This window comes from Choloepus didactylus, chromosome 3, assembly GCF_015220235.1.
Source record: "Choloepus didactylus isolate mChoDid1 chromosome 3, mChoDid1.pri, whole genome shotgun sequence".
NCBI classification, from domain to species: domain Eukaryota; kingdom Metazoa; phylum Chordata; class Mammalia; order Pilosa; family Megalonychidae; genus Choloepus; species Choloepus didactylus.
Window position 1 is genome coordinate 169,555,853 of NC_051309.1, and position 21,559 is coordinate 169,577,411.

Here is a 21,559-nt window from a genome sequence, read left to right on the forward strand (position 1 = left end):
GTCACTAACATCAAATCAGTCAAAACATCAAAGCAATTAATTGTATAAAAATTTACATTTTAATTCATTTTTATATTAAAAAGGTAAAAAGTTTGAGGATATCCATACATTCACTTTTGAGACGATGTATTTTTCTTCTAGTAGTTGTTTATGCTCTTCCATATTAAAGACTAGGTAGGTGAGGAAAACCACTGTAGAGTTTTCAAATCCATAACATATTAAAATTAACCATGGTTAAAAAATTAGCCCTTAGTTTTAGACAGTATAAAAATATCACAGCCTATAGGTCTTGGGTCTTGATTACATATATTAGAGAAAAGATTTCTAATATGAAATACAGGTAAACCTACATTTTTATATATTCAACTTCATTTAAAATAAGTTTCTAAAATATTGTTATCCTTGGTTTTCCATCAGATGATAAATTAAAAGAAAAATACTATCTTAGCACATCAAGAGCTAATTAGTGTAGTGACTATATTAACCTTCCAGTTTAGCATTTCATTTGTTTCTTACAATAACATGACATTTGGCAGTTAAGAATAATGTATATGTAGATTGAAAGAAATCTACAGTAATATGTAATTCTTTACCACTGGGGTTTCTCCATTATCTATGAACTTAATTTTTGAAAGAAGAACTTTGGACATATGTTATGGAGAAACATATATCTTAAGACCCATTATTTCAAGTTTGGGATTTTTGAAAGTAGTTTTGCTGTACTAATTCCTAATTGCTTGCATCATAATATTTTAGAAAGATTTCAATATATTAAATGCCAACAAAAAAAAATGAGAGGAAGTTCAAACCTTAATGTTAAAGCTAACATGATCCATTTCTTATGAAGTTTCCTAGAAAAAACTTCCAGTTAAAAAGATAATTCATCTTTCATAAATAGTGCTTTCCCTTGATATTTTCCCTTTTTAATAATTCCATAGAGTGTCACTGTCCAATAGAGCAGACACTAGACACATGTGGCTAAATTAAAAAAAAAAAAAAACGGTATTAGTTTTTATAAAGTAGTATTGGTGTAGAATGGTAAAAAATTGGGGCTTCATATAAAACAATTTAACAATATTAATCAGTGGGAAGGGATTACAGATTTTTTAATGATAATGGAATATTTTCCTGTGTCTATGAGGGGAGGGACTTAGATCTCTCATCATACAAGGACATAAATTCTAGATGGAATAACATATATGGATAGCACAACATTAAAACTAACTTTAGAGGAATAAACATAGTATCTTTTTCATCTTTATGTCACAAGGAAGAGTTCGTTTAACTACCCAAGAAGAGTTTAAACTCTGAAACATTTCACTCATAATTAAAAAAAATATATGACTAGTGCCTTAGTTTGTCAGGCTGCTATAACAAACACCACACAATGGGTTGGTTTAAACAACAGGAATGTACTGGCTACTGTTTCAGAGGCCAGATGAACTGATCAATGCGTTGGCTAGAAGACTCACTTGCTTCTGGGGTTGGTAGAATTCTAGGTGGTTGGCAAGCCTTGGATTCCTTGGTGTTCCAGTTACTTGGTGATGTCCCCTCCTTTCTCTTCTGGGTTCCTGCTGACTTCTGGCTTCTCCCCTTGGCTTTCTCTGTCTATGTCTGAATTTCTTCTACTTACAAGGGATCCCATAACCTGGATCACCCTCTTTCACTTGGGCTACAATTTATAACACCTCTAAGAGATCCTGTTTATAATGAGTTCACAGCCACAGGACTGTGGCTCAAGACCAAGGCCATGTTTAACTTAGGGAACATAATCAAATCCACAACAATGAAAAAGCAATAAATAAAGTTGAAAGATAAGCCAGAGAATAGAAAATATCTAGCTACCTACTATCTAATTTACATATAAAGAGGATTATATTCAAAATACATGAAGAACTTTTAGAAAGGAATAAGAGTAAGACAAAATAACCCAATCAAAAAGTGGACAAAAACTATAAATAGGAAATTAATATAAGGAAAATGAGTGGCAACTAATCAGGGAATTGCAAAATGTGCATAATGTGATAGTATTTCATAACCACCAGAATGCCAAAAACCAAAAAGTCTGTCAACAAGTGTTGACGAGTAGGTGGAAAATGGAAACTGCTATATACTGTTGTTGGGCACATAATATTTGATAACCATTTTGAACAGTAATTTAGTAATATTCAGTAGTGGTGAAGTTGTGCATATCCTATGCCACAGTAATTCCTTTTCTACAATACATTTTGGACATGTATAGGAAGCCACCTGCTTACATGTGTTCATGTGACATTGTAAAAGTGGAAAACTGCAAACATCCTAAATCAGAAGGGATACATCCATGTGCTATAATCATCAATTCTATGTTATATACAGTGAAAATGAAAACTATCTGTAATTTTACCAATATTTATGGATCTCAGAAAAATGTTGAGTGGTAAAAAAGCTGTAAATTGATACATACAGTGAAATAATATTTGAGTAAATCTTGAAATACATAAACCAATATTATATCTGATTAGGAAGAGTGTATTTATATGAGGAGTACATTAATAAAAATACAGCAGTTAACATAGACTCCTATTTTTAATGTGGTTATCCGAAAATTTCTGCAGGTGTGAAAGAAAGACTTCTGTTAAATTGTTAATCTAATTACGTTAAGAAATACGCAAAACAAATGTGACAAATATAGACATTTTTACATTTGAGTGTTGAGAACTTGGTTATTTGCAATGTTATTCCACGTAACTTTCACTTTATTTGCAACATTTTGTGATAAAATTGGAATTGTTTAAAAATATATACATAAAAATTTTGGAAGAATATATACAAATGACCAAGTGGTTATCTGGTTATATTTGAATTACCAGTGAATTTCACTTTCTACTTTTTGTTCATCTGTATATTTTACTGCCACACAATATGTTTGTGTTGCTTATATTATTTTAAAAATTAAAGCAATTCATCAATTGTTTTATTCCAAACCTTTACCTTTTGGGGAAATTGGCACACAAAAGTTATTTTGTGTGCAGTGGATTCCTTTATAGGGATTCCAGAAAAATCCATTTCTATTATTCTCTTACCCTTGAAATCACCCACGTGGCTGATTTATGGCATGACTATCCAGCTTTCCACAGGTTCAATTAGCAATCCAAAATGGAATTTCCAAAAGCATTTTTGTTCTTTGAGGCAAAATAAATGTCGGAAGAGCTGTACTAACAAAATAAATACCACCCAGTTAGAGTTAAATGTTAACACAGCAGATGGATTGTGCTTACTTAGAGGGGAGCTAAGTGCCATTTTGGGTTTGCAATTTACTAAAAGCCATTGCGCACATTCTTGATGAATCAAAGCGCTTCTGTCTCTGCCTGTCTTATGTCATTTTTGTCAAACCCCTGACCTGGGGTCAAGCAGGGGTAAAGTGGGCCCTCAGAAGACTAGACAGTGTCCACGGAAGCTGGGGAGGGGAGTCTACAGCTGGTGGGGCCTTGGGTCAAAGCAAAGAGATCAGAATATAATACATACACATAATGAACAAATATCATGTCAGGAGAGAGGAAACAACTGGATCAGAAAAAATAAAACAGTGGGTGTGAAGCTGCACATTTAGGAAAAACAAGATACCAAGCAAGATACTGAAGCCAAAGACCAGACAGAGGTTAATGAAAATCTTGTAAAATAAATTTTGAAATGGGGTGGCTTAAGGGAAGATTGCTACCAGGGCCAGAAAATCAAGCCTTTAATCTCTCTCTTCTATCTAAAAGTAGTTTGAGTTTGGCTTTGGTGGACAATTTGTTTAATCTTTTTTTTTAGCTTCAGTACCCATGAGTGGACTGTAATGGGTAAATCATACCCATTTATAAGTGTTGTGGATAAACCTAGCAAAGAGCTGTCACTTAGTAGGTAACAGTGATTATTATGGTTAAACATGGAGCTTATGGAAGATATGTGGCAATATGTAATGAACTCTGCAGATGCAGATGTCCTTTTTAAAGTGATGAGCTCCTGCTTAACAATGAAGTTATGGCAAACATCATCAGAATGTCCACAGAAATTCAGGTTTGCAAGTGAGTTGTAGATATAAAATACTTGGAATTTATATCGAAGTTTTAGAGATTTATAAATATAATTTATATAACTTATTTCAGGCAAATCAGAAAAATCTAAACATATAATAGCTACTATAAGCCAGGAACTGTTTAGGTGACTGTCTTTGTTTGTCAAGATTGCTATGACAAATACCACAAACTGGTTGGTTTAAACAACAGTAATTTCTTGGCTCACACACTAGATGGGGCTAGAAAACGAAAATTAATGTATTGGCAGGACCATGCTAAAACACTTTTCGCAGAAGTGACAGGACCATGAAAGCTTTTAAATGACAGATTGAGGAAAGTTTCATTTGTGTTGGTATCCAACCCGTTAAAAAAGGGAAGAATGGGTAGAGGACAAAGTGATACGAGAATTCCATTCAAGAATTAACAATCTTTGAGCATTAAAGATAAAAATAATATTTTCCTGTTTTACAGGAACAATATTTTTACATGTATAAACATACACTATATTTATTTAGTGCAGGAAAATCCTGCCATTACACAGTCAGGAACAATGCAAATTTGGAAGTAATCTGTCAATTGGCTTCCATTTCCCCTCTTTTTTCAAACGCAGGTAGGCTTACATTCTTTCTCTTTTTTCTGAGGAGAGGTGGAGACAAGATGGATATATAAAGGGAATAGCAAGTCCTGGGCACAGAAAGATCAGGCACTCCTTTTCTAAAAGCAGGATTCCCCATTTATGGAGAGCTGGTAATTGCATTAACTTCATAATAATGCAGTTTCACCATTTGTTCTATGGTCTTTTTGGTATAATGGTTAGTAAATGTTAAAAGTTTACACAGATTCAACATGAAACCATAGGGATAGAGAGACCGTTGTTTCAAAAGCCTCTTTGGTTATTGTAAGTACATTTCCTGGCTTTAGTTGTATATTTTACATGGGTGAATTTATTATGTCTCAATAAAGTTATTATTTAAAAAATCAGGTTAGAGGGAAAGACTCTGATCCAGAATGAGCCCATAACAATCTTTTGGTTTAATCTCTCTATTCTACAGCCAAGGAAACTGAGGTTAAAATAGAATGCATTAATTGCTTCAGGGTTCAAAGCTCAGTGCTTGCTTAGGTAGATCAAGTGGGTAGTGTGAAAACAAATGAAAATTGCTTAGATGTGTGTTTAATGTTTGATCAATATGTTTGCCTCCTTCTTTCAGAGCCTCTAGGAAGATTTTGCTGTTGCATAAGGATTCTAAGCTGTAAACAAGTACTAGTTAGAAATGTAACTTAGATTTGCATTGCCAAGATTGAAAGGCAGTTTAGGATAGCTGTTTAGCTCACAGATTGTTGAATTCAGACAGACCTGCCTCCAAATCCTGGCTGAATCTGTGACCTCAGATTGCTATTTTAACCAAGCTAAGCATCAGTTTCTTCAATTGCAAATTGACTAAGATAAAAAAAATTAAATCATAGTGCTTTGAGCATTAAAAAAAAAATGTATATACTTTGTTTATCATAGTGTCTAATTCCTATAAAATACTCAGTAAATAATTGCAACTATGATAATGATGATGATGTTACTGTTTTTAATAGCAGAGATTATATAGTGGTTATATAGTGGTTTTCCCTCTTCTTTATGAGATTCTTGTTATCATCATGATAACATATATAATAATAAATTAAAGGAGCCATAGATGACTTCTTCTCTTCTTTTGTCCACCTGGGAAAATCTGAGAATATTGAAACAGGAATCAAAAAGAAGGCAATAATGATGAAAAAAAAAGGAGCTTCCTTACTCAACTTTTTTGGCCACTCACTCCAGTACTACTGATTTCTTCTTTGTTCCTACTAATCCAGGAGGCTGTAGAGATAAAGCAATGAAATTAGAGATTAGGAACTTTAAGCATGGGAAAGTATATACCTGAATTACCCCTATAATATTTTGAAGACATTGCTTCTGTGTAAAAAAAGTAAAATATATGTTACACATATAGGAAGAAATCTTGGACTTAAAAACCCAAAATCTATCTTGCATGATACTTGTCTATTGACACAGTTTTCTTCCGCTCTATGTCATTCCTTATTGTTTAGAGAATATGAAGAAATAGACTCTGATGTGCTCTACAAAGTATATTTGTTCATATCGTTCTGTGACAGATATAATGTTTCATAGAATCACACTTAGAAGTAATCAAGACAAAGAGAATATAATTTACTCAGTGCCAGGAACTGAGCTATGTATTTTACAGATGTTATCTCATTCAATCCTCTAAAGCCATATGTGGTAGACAATAGTCCTCTAACTATGTAGTGAGAAATCTAAGGCTCAGAGGATTTTAGTAATTGACAAAAAAGCACATGTCTAACAAGTGGCAGAACAAGAATTCTAATCTATATTTTTCTGGATTCCAGAGCTGATACTTTTCCAATACACCATGCTGCTAAACTGTGCGTGAAATATGACAATAAGAAAAGCTTCAGAAATGGAGTTCATATATTAGATGTTAAGGCTCACATCTTAGATGCTAAGAAAGTCATGCACCAGGCTCACTAAACTGTAACACTAAAGGGTTAACTCACCGTGGCTGAGGATGAACTCACTTTCCACCCCAACCACTGGAGCCTGCCCTGGCTTGCCCCTGGCACAAATTTGGTTCAAATCAGGATCTCTCTTATTCGCTTTGTGGACTATGGCTTAACTTTTCAAAGGCCCCATTCCTCATAGGACTGATGCAAGATTTTGATGAAATGTTTATAAAGTGTTTTTCAGTTCCAGGTACATATTGGAGTCTCATTAAGACCACGTTCCTTCCCTCTCTCCCTATTTCTTTGGCCGCTTTAAAATATAAATACTTCAGGGCTGCATAGAACATTAAATACATTTTAATAAGATACTGAATTTTGATATGTATTCCTTTCAACAATGAGCGACACTAAAAGTATGAGGGCCCTAACTCCCTGAGGAGACACCAGGGAAGAGACAGTGGGTAAAAAGGAGGACACTGAAAGAAGGAGGAATTATGCAGACAGGGAGCATTAGCAAGCAAAAGAATATCTTGATTTGGATTGCAGTGTATTTGGGGATACCTCTCCTTTTGAAGCTAATTTGATAATGAAACGCAGGCCTTCAAGACCTCAGGGAAACTTTGTTTCCTCCTTTGTAAAAAGAAAGAATCAAGATTACTCTGGATAACTAGACACTGGAGTATATACCCCATCTAAGATATCTGCATTCAATACAACAAGATGACAACATCAGTGCAGGTCAAAAGAAATCATTTTGTGCCAGGATTAAATGAATGGCAATATATCTTATAGTTCTTACATATGCCATATACCTTCTGCCGTTTAACCTCCAAAGAGACACACACCTACAGTGCTATACACTGTTATAAATCCAGTTGTTCATTCATTCTCCAGAAGTTAACTAACCATCTACTCAATAAAAGCCCTAAGCTAATTTGGGAGTTGTGGGCCATGTAGAAAGGTAAAATCCCACAGACGTAAAGCTCATTATCAAGACCTCTTTATAGTCCCGTAGGTTGAAGCTGTCTAATGTTAGCCAGAGGATTATTACCACAAAATAGAGACCACATTTGTGGTCTTAATGTTATACCTAAATTCTGTGACCAGATTCACAGGCAGGCTTTCAGAAATTATATGGCATCAAGTCCCCTCCTTCCTTTGCATTTAGCAAGAATTTGTTCTTAATTAATAAAAAAAAACCTCAAAGCATGATTTTAATATCTATTTTCCTTTATTAGAGAAGTTGTGGTTTTACAGAACAACCATGAATAAAGTACAGGAATCCCATATACTACCTTATTATTAACCCCTTGCATTGGTGTGGAGCATTTGTTACAATTGATGATAGCACATTTCTATAATTTTGCTATTAACTATTGTCCATGATTTAACTTAGGGTTCAGTGTTTGTGTAGTATAGTTCCATGGATTTTTAAAAAATTTTCTTGCTACCATATATGCAATCTAACATTTTCCCTTTTAACCACACTCAGATACATATTTAAGGGCTGTCAATTGCATTCACAATGTTGTGCTACCATCACCACCATCTATTACAAAACCTTTCCATCATTCCAAATAGGAGCCCTGAACATTTCAAGCCTTAACTTCCTATTCCCTATCTCCACCCTGTCCCCTGGTAACCTATACTCTAGATAATATCTCCACAGAGTGAATGTACCTTACCAGAAGAGGTAAAAACTTTGTTACATGAAACAAAAGGCACAGAAACAGCACAGGAGAATTGTTATGAAAATGGTAAAGTTCACAGATGTGTTTGTCAAAACTTACATACCAAAGAAACTTAAGGAATAATTTAAGGCAAAAACAGACAACTGCAATGCAACAACAATGAAAATCTATCTGGAAAATTCTAGGAGAGTTAGAGAACAGAAATGCTTTGACTTGGTTTTCAGTATCCTTTTTGAAAGAAATACTTTTTTTCCCTCTTTGAATAAAGTAACAGTTTCAAAGACAAAGTTAAAAGTTATAAAGATGAATATAGTAGAAAAACATTAGTAAAATAAACTATATCCTTTAAATTATTTTAGGCTACTCAGTTTCAGATAACAAAAAGTGATCATGCATACTTTGCCAATCTAAAAACACTTTGGTTGATTATGATTTTTAAACTGTCAACTCTCATCAAATGAGTTTGCCTTTATTTCCTTCAAATCCAGCTGCATTTTTAAAGTGTGGAAATATTTGTTATTGTGAAGTTTTGTTGAGGGACAAATGTTAGGGTATACATATTTTTTTCTGGTAATGCTCTCTAAAAAAAAGAACTCAGTAAGAAAATAAATTATATAAAGAGACAAAACAAAACAGTTTACAAGGGCATAATTCACCAGGTCTGAGTTGCAAAATAATGAATTCCTTAAGGGAGCTGTTTTCAGCCTTTTTCACGACTGAATATTAAAAATCTTTCAAATTGATCAAATGTATTAAACTCTTAACCCTTAAACTCTTAACACTAATGCTCTATTTGATTCAAAACAAAACCGAGTGATTGTTTTCAAAGCTTTGGTGTAATAAAAAAAGTAATCATAATACACAAGAACTGACACATTCCAAGAGCTGTGAATTAAAAACGAAATGGAAATGCAGATAAATTTAATAATATTCTGAGGGCACACTAGCCTTAGGATATAGCCAGGGTACCAGGCAATGATAAATCTGTTAATTTCTAGCCCAGCTACATTAATTTGTGCACTAAAACTCTACTCCCCAAACAAGCCCTCTTTCTACCTCAAGGTGCAAGACAGGGCAGTAACCCAGGTGTCACATAAACTTTTTTCTCTATAGATATTCTACTTGGCTTCTGACTTACTGAAATAATGCCCAGTGGCTCTTGGTAAATTTGTACAATGCTGCTGCCTCATCAGTTGAATTGCCTGATAACTGAATCTGTATTCCAATCTCTAGATGGGAATCTCTGTCCCAAATCCTGAGACTGTAGGCAGAAGCTTATGCAGAACAATATGAAAGTTTGTAAATAAACTTTCAGGGGTTCATGTGGTCAATGTTGCATTGCTAAAGGATGGCTCTTTGGTACCTGTCTTTTGTGAGGATATTAGTTGACAACATTTGTATGTATTGAAAAATATTGGAGACCAACTCACAAAATTTGAATTCTCAATTTTCAACCATGGAAAGGAAACTGACATTGAATATTTTGATTCACTGCTGATAATACAATGGAATTCTAACATATCCTTAATTTCAGAGAAAAATTAATGTGAGTTTTCTGAAACTATTCCACAGTGCTCTAAAGGTTATCAGGATGGTACAATCATCACACCTATGTAGGGACATAGCTCTCCCCTTTCTTCTCTCCACCCTTTAATAGGGGATCCTGGAGGAAGTAATCTCACCCTGCACTCAGGAGCACATGCCAGACAAGAGTTCCCTTCGCTGTTGGGGCATGTCCATGATAACTTTAAGAGTGAAGAGAAGCTTACCTTCTCTTCTTCCCACTTCTTCTCCTGCCACAGCCACTTCTTAGGTGGGTCTTCTTTGTTCCAACCTGCTTCTCAGAAACCGTCTCCACCAAAGCTGGCCAGCAGATCCAACGTCAGTCTTAGGTCTTACTTCTAAACTTCCACTGAGTAAGTGTCGATCTTTTATTTCATTTCCATTCACTCATATAAAGGGTCTTAGATAACTTCTGACCTTTAATAAAATTGAAAAAGGGAGTTTACTATGTGCTAGTTAATTACATTCGCACTCTCTCCAATTGCTGAAGTTCAAAAGAAAAATGAAATTCTGTATTGCAGTCCCCTATAAATTAAGAAAATATAAGTCTAACATAAATAATAAGAGTTCTCCTCCTCTATTTTAGAATACAAATGAAGGTTAAAATTTTTTCTTTTTAAGTTGTGCCTTCCACCAAAAAGGCCCTTCCCTTAATTCATTTTTCGATGCAGGATTTCTAAACTACAGCAGCTGCAAGCCTGAGTACCTAAAGCCCCAAAATATGCCTTTGCCCTCCTAACACTGAGCCCATGTCCTTCACCCTTGTAGGTGCTGTCCAGTGAGGAAGAAATACATCATTTTTGGTCTAAAACCTGTCATAAGGATTGCCACCTCAGGCATGGGTCGAGTGATTCTCAAAACTTCTCTTTAGAATTGCTTAGTTCATCCTTCACAGTTTGCAGTAATATTTCATAGTAATTGACTAAATAGAAATCTTTAACAATGTACAGGCTCAAACCCACAGTTCTAAGGAAATATTTCTGAATCCACAAGGCCCCAAATCACCCAGGTTTACTATTTACATAGCTCAACTGCTCAATCCTTTACTTTTATTTAAATTGAGATACTTTTGATACAATATTAATATTAGTATTTGAAAATTTATTTTTAACAATTCTTGCAGAGCATATGGATTGTGGTTTATAGCATTATCAATAAACTCTCTATTCTTGGCTCATTTATCATATTTGAACTTCTAGAAAAACAAAAGATATATTAAAATAAAAAAATGATATTTTCTTTGTATTTTCTTACCATTGAACTATTTTTCCTTGTACTCAAATTATAAGAAATAAGACCTGACTATAATATAAAATTTGATATGTAAATATAATATATGACATAATTGGTTTCTGGATTTTATCTGATTTTTTAGGATGAGCAAAGGTTTGTAAAAACTTTTATTAAACTTATTTCCTAATTGAAAAAAATGCATTTGATAAAAATAAGGTTATTTTTGTAAAATATATATTCTAAGATGAAATTGTTAATGTCTGTTTATTGTTATCTGGATACTTACTTCATATGGTACAGATAAAATCAATCAGAATTTTTCTTATATTTATAATTTACTAATATGTAAGTTTGCAATGTTTTATTCACAAAAATGAAAACAGAAACGGAAATAAAAACAAACAATACCAGAAAACCATGTTCTCCCTGCACTGAGATGATTTTTAAAGTATTTTTTAAGTTACTCACTATTAAGAATGTGGGTCTTTGATCAAATTACATTGTAAATCTGGTTTTCTTCTTATTGCATTTTTTTTCTCTGCTTTTCTGGCTACCCTAAAAGAAAAAAATATATATGATAAGGGTTGTAGAAGGATGACAGGCTCTTGAAAATTGGAAGACACAAAGGCTGGCTAAAAAGCTGGCATTCTCCTAACAAAGAATTTGAAAACCAATTTTCTTCATCCACTCCTCCCGTGCAATTAGCCAGATCCTTCTTGGCTCTCCCAAGTTTAATCACAACTTAAATTTCCCTGAATTTTCCTTTCTGAAGTTTGTACCAGAAGTTTGTACTATACATGTTTGTAATATCCCATGTACTTACAAAATAAAGGATAAAAAAGTAAGAATTATGGTCTGTTTGGTTTCTTCATGTATGATTTTAAACAGCACTCAGCCTTAGTTAACCATATTTTCTTTTCTCATGATATCACAACTATTTTCATATTCTAGAAAATATCATATATTTTGATATGGGTATTAAATGAAACAGCCATAATAGCTAGTACCTCAAAGTGCAGTTTGGTGCAAGACAAGCAGAAAATCTGGGTTAATGCTATGGTACCATTATGGGGGACAACAGAGATACGGTGTCACACAAGAAGCTGTCTTATCTGTAAAACTGGGTTAAGGAAAACATCAGACTTCTTTGATAAGCAATGAAACGATGTGTCAGAATGCTGTTTGCATGTTATGAAATGAGAAGCCATTCAAGTTATTGCTACATATGAATTTCTCTATTTTTCCTTATGTAATGAAAAGTAATAAGAAAGTCTGAGTAAAGTAGCCTTAACTTGAAAATGTTGCCCTTTTGCGACTAAGGCAAAAATGAAATGAAAAATAAAACAAGTAGATGACAAATATGAGCATCAAAAATCCTAAATATAGATAAATAACTAAGGTCAGGTAATGAAAAGGCCCTTGAAACAACACCTCTATATCCCTGTGGTTTCATGATGAATCTGTGTAAATTAAACATTTGCTAACTGCTGTTACTTGACCAGGCGTTTCTCTTTTCCATTTCTTTGGTCTTTGTTGAGCTAAAATTACCTAGATGAGATAAAGAATGAATTTGACTGGGTGTGGCTCACCAAAAAAATACCCATAATAATTAGGTCCATAAACATGCTATTAATAAGAAAGAACAAACACATCTGGGGCTAATATTTTGAATATATGTGAAGAAACAAATACCAAGACTCGAAATGTAAGTTTTTATGCAATTAGTAGACTAAAATTCAGGATTTTAAGCATAGTTTTAAAGTTTATTACACTGTGAATTTTACGAAGTAATTTAGTTAATTAGACTGTCATGATATGTATAATACGTATAATGAAATGTACTTTTTATATTTGTTCTGGGGACTAACTTTGGAAATATGTACAAAGCAACTTAAGTTGATAATTATCTTTCTTTCCTTTGGCTTGAGTATATTTTTGATACCCAGCATTGAACTCCTCTTTCTACTTTTAGGGACTGAGTTTTGGGGAACAACAAGCCCCCCGCCCCAAAATAAATCCAGATACTTTTCTTGAATAATAGGAATAGGGAATTGGCAATTGACATAATCACTGCCAATCAGATGTAGCTTTCCTAGACCTTGAATCTGGAGTGGGTAAATTCCCCGTCCCACCAAGAAAAAAAAATTCAGGCATGGGTTAGAATTCATGGTGGCAGAGGCAGTATTTATTTTGCTGTGATGGCACCCAGTATCCAGTAGCTGTGGTGCCAGCAGCCTTTCAGTGGGATATCCATTGACCAGCGGCAGTGCCAGCACTACCCAAAGCCTGCATTTGTGAGGCCTGACCTTGGTGGTAGTTTTGTCCATCTAGTGGACTTCGCTTCCTGTTTTCAATTCTTCTCAATAAATTATTTTTGTGTTTAAAAAAATCAGGCTCTATCTCTGCTGCTTGCAAAAGACCCCTGACTGCGAAGCCAATGCTGTTTATGAATGGGTCTCAATGAATGCTAATGTTTTCCTTTTCTAACCACATTCTCTTCAAAATTTATACTTAGACCCCATGAATGTCTCCACAATTCAGTTGTGAAACATTTTATTCTAACAATATGGGGACGGAAGTCCTTATGCAGAGTCTAAGGTTTTCTTGGACCTTGATGTAATGGTAGGATTTTGACAATTTAGATAAGTACACAACTGGGGACAAATGGAATAAGATGAAGAATGTTAAAAGTGCAGGATCTGTCCTGGAATGTTTAATATGCAGTATGACAGAGAAACAAGGGAGGTAATAGGGATTGGGGAACCCCTGCCCAGGTTGAGCGATAGGTACCAGGAGTTAGTGCTGAGAAGGAGAGGATCACTGCTTATTTATTCCTTTGCTATTAAACAAAAGACTAGAGCAAAAAGATGAAGGATGAGTAAAAATGGAATCCTATAAATAAATATCAAAGGCCAAAATGGGGCAGTTTATTTTTATTCATATGACATAATAGTGAGAGAAGATGGAAAAACAAAAGAAGCAATAAACAAGATAAAATTGAAATGCAGTGGGAATTAATGCCTAATAATGCTAAGCATCTTCTCATGTGCTAGTTGACCACATGCATACACCCTTTGGAGGTATGTCTTTTCAGAAATTTTTCTCATTTTTTAATTGGATTATTGTCTTTTTTGTTTAGTTGTAAAAGTTCTTTTTATACGGTAAAGACAAGTTCTTTATCAAGTACATGATTTGCAAATACTTTTCCCCATTTCTGGATTGTTTTTTCATCTCCTTGATGGTCTCCTTTGCACAAAAATTTTTAATTTTCATTAAGTCAGTTTATCTATTTTTTTTTTTTTTTTTGGTCACTTGTGTATTGGTGTCATATCTGAAAAACCATTGGCTAACCAAAGGAGACAAATGTTTACTACTATGCTTTCTTCTGTGAGTTTTATAGTTTAAACTTTTACCTTTAAGTCTATGATTGATTTTGAGTTATTTTGTACAACATGAGAAGCAGGGGTTTAGCTTCATTCTTTTGCATGTGGTTTTTTAAGTTGTCCCAGAACTGTTTGTTGAAAAGACTTCTGTTTCATCATTGAGTTGTCTTAACATTCTAGTTGGAAATCAATTGGCCATAAGTATAAGAGTTTATTTCTGGACATTTAATTCTGTTCCATGGATCTTTTTGTATTTGCTTATACCAGTACCATGCAGTCTTGGTTACTGTAGCTTTTTACTAAGTTCTGAAATTTGGAATTGTAAAACTTCTTAATTTGTTTGTCTTTCTTAAGGCTGTTTTTGGCTATTCAGGATTCCTTGCATTAATTTTAGTATCACATGGTCAATTTCTTGAAGGAAAAAAGGCAAGCTGGGATTTTGATAAGGATTGTACTGAATCTCTAGATCAATTTGGGGAATATTGTCATTTTAACAATATTTAGACTTCCAATCCATGAACATGGAATATCTTTCCATATATTTAGATGTTTAATTTTTTTAGAAATGTGTTACAGTTTTCAGTGAACAAGCTTTATATTACTTTGGTTAAATTTTTTTTTAAGAAAATAAGTATTTTATCCTTTCTGATGTTAGAATTGTAATTGTTTACTTAATTTAATTTTTGGATTGTTCATTGCAGTTGTATAGAAATACAGTTGATTTTTGTATGTTGATCTTGTATGCTGCAATCTTCCTGCTCTTATTTATTGGTTCTAACAGTTCATTAGTGATTACCTTGGATTTCTATATATTAGATAATGTCATCTGTGAATAAAGATAGTTTTATTCCTTCTCGTCCAATATGGATGCATTTCATTTCTTTTATTTGCCTAATAGCCATGGCTAGGGATTCCAGTGCAATTTATAAGACATATAATGAGAGAAGATATTTTTGTCTTGTTCTTGATTTTAGGAGGAGCTCATTCAGTCCCTCATGATTAAGTATGTAGTTGTGGGTTTCTCTTAGATTTATCAGCCTGGAAAGTTCCCTTCTGTGATGCTTAGGTTCATGAGTCAACGTGGCCAGGTGATGGTGTCCAGGTGTCTGATCAATCAAACACTGGCCTAACCATTGTAGCAAGGACATTTGTGGCTGTTTAATAAACTGGAAGGCTGGTTTGTTAACTCATCAGTCACTTGACTGCTACTGTGACTGATTACATCAACAAAGGATGTGTCAAGGATGTGTCTTCTGCAATGAGAGAATTCAATCAGCTGGATTTAATCAAATCAGTTTTAGACTTTTAAGGGAGAAAGAGAGAGAACCTTCACTTCTTCTTCAGCTAGCCAGCATCTCCTGAGGAGTTCATTGAACACCTTCATCAGAGTTACCAGTTCACTGCCTGCCCTACAGAATTTGGACTCATGCATCGTGCCCTATGGAATTTGGACTTTGGGTATCCCCACAGTTGCATGAGACACTTTTATAAAATCTTATATTTATAGATATCTCTTTTTGGTTCTGTTTCCCTGGAGAACCCTAACTAATACACCACCTATTGCCAGTTGGTTGAAAGTTTTTATCAAGAAAGGATTTATAATTTTATCAAATGTTTTTCTTGTGTCTTTTGAGACTGAGTTTTGTCCTGTTTGCATGTCTGGGATAAATACCTTTTGATCAGGATGCCTAATGCTTTTTATATGCTGCTGGATTCAGTTTTATAGTGTTTTGTTGAGGATATTTGTATCCAAATTGATAAGGAATGTTTATGTCTATGTCTTGTGTTGTCTTTGTCTGGTTGTGTTTTAAATATGACGGTGATCTCATAGCATGAATTGCAAAGGATTTCCTTCATTGTATTTTTCAGAAGGGTTTGTGAAGGATTGGTATTACTTCTAATTTAAATGTTTGGCGAAGTTCACCAGTGGAACCATGTAGGCTTGGGCTTTTGCCTGTTTGTCAGAAACGTTTAAATCACTAATTCAATTTCTTTACTTTTTATAGGTCTACATAGATTTTCTATTTCTTTTTGAGTAAGTTTTGGTAGTCTATGTCTTTCTAGGAATTTGTTTCATTTCATGTACATTGTCATTTGTTGTCATACAGCTGTTCATGTTATTCCCTCATAATATACAATTCATGTATCCAGTAATGCCCTGACTTTATACTGGGAATCATTAGGTTGGCTCTTTAAAACAAATTCATACGCATGATGGATTCATGCTGTTCTAGTCCCATATTAGCCATATTTTAAGCATAGGCTGAAAAGGATTAAGATGATGTAATACATTCTAAATAAACATGAAAACTTCTGTGTATTTATAAGATACAACCATAATTTATTTTCTACTACACAACTATTCTTGGCAGAAGTAAGCCTGGTTGAAGGATTGAATTATCACTCTACACCTAGAAGGGTTACTTCAGGATATGTCTATTAGCTGAGTTTTAGTCTGCAAATATCATAAAATGGGGTAGCTTTTACAATGAGGATTTATTAGTTTATAAGCTCACAGTTCTGAGGCCATGAACATGTCCAAATCAAGGCATCATCAAGATGATACCTTCTTCCTCAAGATAAGCTGCTGGAGATCCTGGACTGCTCTGTCACATGGCAAGGCACATGGCACCTTCTGCTGATCTTTCCCTTCTTTTCTGGATTTCGTTGCTTCTAGCTTCTGGCTTCAGTGGCTTCCTCTCTGTTTCTTTGGCTTTCTCTCAGCTTCTGTGGTTTTGTCTCTGTCCAAATTTCATTGTCTTATAAAGGACTCCAGTAAGAAGATTAAGAGCCTTTCCTGAATGAGGCAGATCACATTTTAACTTAATATCTTACTCACTCAAAGATCCTACTTACAGTGGGTCCACCCCCACAGGAATGGATTAACTTTAAGAGCATACTTTTTCTGGGTACATACAGCTTTGAATCATCACAGGTGGTATAAAAACTCTAATGGCATTTGTCATTTGGGTCCCATCATGTTCATGAATCTTGTACTAGCAATTTTCAAGGGATTGTTTAAATCAGAATTTTGTAACACTATTAAATAATGTTATAGAATGAAATGGATGAATTTAGGTATGATTATATATGTGGTCAAATTACCAAAAAATGGGCAGTGATGTTAAATTCCAGGTTCTACGTGCCGCTTCCTGATCCTCTCTGGAATCTCCTATACATCTCTATGTCATGTTAAAAATTATTTTATCCTGAAAGGGTAATTTTTATTAATCTTTTATATTGTATTAATCACTGAGACTTCTTCTCTCAGTCTGTCATTATTCATTATTTATTCTTGACCAGCATTTCAGTTCTTCCACTTATTGTTCACATAATCTTGAACATTTCAATTAATCTCTCTGGACTTAAATTCCATCTTTTATGAAGTTGGATCACAAGATTATTGTAAGGATCATAAAGTATAACATAGATGTGAAAAATTTTAGCACATGGCTTATTATAAATAAAATAAACATTTATTGAATGTGTGTCCTGTGGTAAATATATATATATATCTACACTACTCTCACTACTACTGCTATGTTGCTATAGTTCTGTCTATATCCAGCTACTTCAGGTTTCCACTAGATACTTCACAGGATTGTGCTGTGCTAGTACTGGGAATTTCCTCTCTAATTTAATTTTCAATGCAAGTTTATTTCTTACACAGGAACTGTCCCTCTTTCTTATTTGTCTGATCTTCTGAATTCTAGGTAGAAGTAGGACAATTTATTTATTCCAGTCTTCATAGGAAGAAACAGATCCAGAAATACTTGTTGGGAAACAACTACACTCTTGGCTCTTTACATACATTGTCTGACATTATTGTTTCAGCAAACCCACATGAACACAGAACTCATTTTGCAAATAAAGGAGTGAAAGTTCAGAGAGGTGCATTACCTTGTTCAAAAACCACATGACCTGGAAGTAAAAGAATTCACTGAAGTTTTTTTTTTTTTTTTTTTTTGGTTCGAAATTCGCTAATTTCCCCACTATTCTGAGAACTTGGAGGAAAAGTGTGGAACTGACTTCCAGTGCTTTTGAAACCAAGTGGAATGTAAATTCAGTGACCACAAGGATTGCTTTTGTTCAATCTTCTAGCCCATCACCTAGAATGGTGCTTGACACATGGCAGGCAGTCTTCAAATGTGGCTTGATAAGTTATAGCCACAAAGAGTTAAGCATTCCACTCTTTATTTTACTTCTAAATTCTACTTTATGGCACTAAAGCCCTCATATGCTTAGACTTTTTTCTTCAGTCCCATGCGTGACACAAGCTGTTGGATCTCTGTGCCTTTCACCTAAAGCCATTTTTTAATATAAAACAAAATGTAAGCAATCATTATACAAGAACTATTATGCATATAATCAATGGCAGAAATAATAAAGCTTCATTGAGCTGCTTTAAACTGCCTGATGGAGAGGCTCACTTCTATTTGATTGCCTCTTGTTAATTAGCCTCACAGTGAATATTAATTAAAATATTGCACAAGCTAACTTACAGATAACTGAAAATCAAGGACCTGCAAATTTACTTACAGATAGTGGATTCTGTTGCTCTTTGGGAACACGAAGTGTCTAACCGCGACATTCAAAAGGAACACATGGATGCTACATTGATTGGGATGGAAAATCCTGGGAAATTACCATATACAAGGGCTCTTGCAAGAAAGTGGTTACCATAGCAACTGTGACCTCATAGACCGCATTGAATGATAGTACTTATTTCAGCTTAGCTACACAGTCTTTTGATGTATATCCTTCCCTAGAAGATATTGAATCCATGTAACATGGCTATGCAAAGTAAATTATCTTAATTGGAAAGGACTCCTCTATTTAATATATGCAGATTGAAGTCTGAGTATCAGTATTTGAGGTGAAATTGTCTTTGTAGTTACCATTTCAGAGATGTTTGGTTAAAATATTGCACGCAAAATTTAAATATAGTCACCTTTGTGATATGAATACAAATAAAAGAGGAGAGAATATGTTAGTGCATGATGTACTCTTTCTCCTGCATCATGAAATTATAACCCCTGGTTATTCAAATAAATTGAATGTTGCTACATCTGCTAATTGAATTGGAATTAGGCTTTGATTTTCATTTTTGAGCTTTCCTTAGAGATAATCAAATTCATAGCTTTAATCCCAGAAGAGACACAGAGCTTTACTTCTAATTAGGTTATTAATAGTAAACTTCACTACTTTAAAGCAAATGTTAAAGTATACCTTCATCTCTGATTATTTTCATTTTGATAAAGAAAGGGTTTCTGTTTTCACAGAATGAATGAACTTTTAAAATCCTAGCTTCTAATCACCAGGTGCACATTGTTCACAAATGAATCTGTCTGTGGACCATAACCTTATAATTATTCTGCTGAAAGACATTTTTGTCACTTGCTAACAACAGAGTGGGCCAAGAGCACATCTCCCTTTGGTGTTTATATGATCAGACATCTTATAATATCTTTTGCAGAGAGAAGGAGCTTTTTACAGAACTGTGGCGCTTTCCCTTTGTACTGTAACTAGCTAAGAATAAAACTCCCCTGGGCTTTGATTGATGGGCTTGGTGTTTTAACTCCTGCCCTGCCATGGACCATGACCTGGTCCTTATGGACTTTATGGACCTTGTGACCTTAATTAAGCATTTGTCCTTATCACTTATTGGATTCAGCACCTAAAACTGATAACCAAGGGTCTATTTCCTTTTCCCTAACAGGGATGAGACATGCTGTGAAATGAGACAAGATATCCTTTAGCTTTATAAAATAGGCTTTCTATTAATTTATATTATAATTTTATACTATTAGGGTGTTTGATGATAAGGACCTCAAAGAAAGTAGCTTTAATTTTGAACTAGTTAAAGTATTAAAAATTAAATTGAGCTTCAGTTTTCCTGACTCAACCCAGCAGAAAAATTGGTGGATAATTCTTAATCCAGATGGGGGAAATGCCAGTAGTTCCATCTTGAGAAAATTTGATTAAATCTTAAAGCCCCAAGTTCTGCAAACAACTATGCTTCATCCCTGCCTCCTAAAAGCTCCCTGGAACTTTTACTGGAATGAAAACTAAGGAGAAAACTGGAGAGAAGAGAGAGCTGCCTTAAACAGATGATGCAAGATTCCGTTATCGTGGCCCCATGTCCTGAACCAAACCCCCATGATGCCCTACCCCTTCTTCCTCTATGGAGCAACAGATAAAGGAGCTGTGTAGAGTTTATACTCCTTATCTTTGCCTCTATTCTATGGCATTGTGCAGTACTCGTCCTCTCACCCCCATTCAAGTTGCATCCATGTAATCTTGTCCCTTATGGAAGTACCCAGAAGCTGGCAGGTGGCGCATGAAGAGTTGCAGATGTGCTTTGGTATTTTTTAATGTGCAGCTCTAGTCACTGTCTGATTTCTTTTATGATTATGAGCCATCTGTTATTTTCAATCTGTTCTCAGGATTTTAGTTTTTCACTTTACTCAGCTACAGCAGGACTATTTTCATCTCTCTATATGTGACAAACTAGGGGTGAATTAAGCCTCTTTGTGATCTCTCACCAAACTCTCCTGGTGATAGACAGAGTTGCTTATACAGTTGGAAAGAGTATAATTCTCTGAAGCCCCAGTCCACTTCCCAATACCACAACCTGGAAACCGCCATCCCCTTGAAACAACACTTCTCAAAATTTTTATTTCATTACTTAACTATTCTTTAGGAAAAGGGGGGGAGGAGGGATAAAATGCTCTATATTCATATTAATAAGGCTACTATATTCATATTAATAAGGGAGAATAGAAATTCTGTAAGTCTTTTAACTTCAGAGGCAGAATAGAAGTAGAAAAGTAGAAGTTACGCTTCATCCTCTGTTTACTTCTATGACTACTCTCACTTCTGCCTGATGCCCCAACATCTACCCAGCCCCCAGCCAGGAATGTGGGTGTGGGTCTCCTGGACCTTCCATCTCATTCCCCCAACACTAAGTAAGGCAACAAGACCTATACAGAACACCTCCTTAATTGCCCCCAAATCCATCATCAACTCTATTATTTTGACATCCAAATCAAATCACATTACATTTTTGCTCAAGCTTCTTAAGTATTCAATCAATCGTTGTCATTCTCAAGGTGACGTATAAATTCCTTAG